Here is a 1,627-nt window from a genome sequence, read left to right as displayed (position 1 = left end):
CGGTTGACATTTGTTTTCTTTTGCCTACTTCTTGGATAGCGATACTCTGGTGTCCTTAGAAAATGCCTGCAGCGCAGATGAAAGCATGCAGGGGATGTGAAATGAATCACTGATGGACAGAGGTCTCAAAGGGTTAAAAAAAAAATCAAGATTTCCATTGAGTTTAAACAAAGATCAGAACTACGTTCCATCCCCAGAACTCTAAACCTGCATGTAAGTTTGTGACGAACTGCCTGACACCCCGGCTGGGTATCTCCTCCAAAGTACAGCTCCCTGCACTCTGGAACCAGAATATAGCACATTTATCCCAAGCATCAGACAGAACCTATGTTGGAGTAAATGAGGACTGACTTTATTAAACATAAATACGGATTTTTATACACTTCAAAAATAGGGGCAGTCCTCACATGAACAATAAAAGCAATTATTACACATTAAGGTAAACTTCCCACAATGGTTAAGTAATGAGGTAAAGTTGACACAAGACTGATCACATCCTGTAGGAACTGTCACGACCCGCGGTCGCCACCACCAACAGGCGACAATCACACAACCGCGACTAACAGTAATACGTCACGCCCACGGCGTCAGACCCCAGACCTTCTCACCAAACTCGTGACCGAAGGGCCGGCCGATCCAAAACCGCGGTGTGACGCGCATAACAAGGCCCCACCCAGCTGCACCCTACACAGCGATTGCCCAGCTAATGGTCTACAATCTGTGCCTGCAGCCTGAATGCGCTTGTTACTGGGTTGGGTTAATTACGCAACTAACCCTTCTACTGCCACCACCACTTTTGTTGGAGACTGGGAAACTCCCGTTATCAAATATACACTATAATGATTGAAATATTGATCTATATAGCACGGCCCGCGGACCTACTATACAGAGATATAACAAACAGTAGCGTCTCTTCAATGGCAGGGATTCGTGAATTGCAAGTAAGCGCTTAGAAACAGTTTAACACTTTCAGAAAGAAATATTTATTTCTAACAGGGTCAAAACAGGTGCGATAAAATATTTACAAAGAGATGTCACAAAAATATATATATATGTATATAAAGACACAGCAAAGAGATAATTAGGAAGGAAATTACAGGGTTGAGTTACTTGCCCATATGCCTGGGTTTGCAAATCCAAGATGCATAGCAGAAAGGTTCTTTGATCTCCTCTGTTACGATGTTGAAAGTCCCTCTTAAGGGGAAGGGGGGGGGGGGGCTCTGACTACACGTTTTGGGAGTGGTCATTGGGGAACTCTAAACTACCAGCTTCATATCCCATGATATGAACCATACAGTTGACCTGAGGAATGGGCATTTACTCTGGTCAGTTTGATAATGTGTGGGCTTACGCCATTTTGGGTGACAAAAGTTACACTTTTTAGTAGATGGCCTGTCTCCACTCTCATGTCTTCCTGGTTGTTCCACGCCATCTGCCAGGAGATAACGTTTGCCTCTCAGGAAGGGAGGAGGGTAGGAATGAGGCTGAGGAATGCCTCAAATAAACAGACAGAGCACGAAAAAGAAGAACTCCGCTTCCAGCTCTGATGAGCTAGTTTGTTACAGGAACCTCCAAGAGAATTAGCAAACAGACAGAAACAATAGATCACTCAAATAACAATGAGAAT

This window comes from Staurois parvus, unplaced genomic scaffold (genome assembly GCF_062004578.1).
Source record: "Staurois parvus isolate SC_StPar_1 unplaced genomic scaffold, SC_StPar_1.0 ptg001113l, whole genome shotgun sequence".
In the NCBI taxonomy this organism is placed as follows: Eukaryota; Metazoa; Chordata; class Amphibia; order Anura; family Ranidae; genus Staurois; species Staurois parvus.
The sequence above is the reverse complement of the archived record's forward strand: the minus strand, read 5'-3'. Positions refer to the sequence as shown.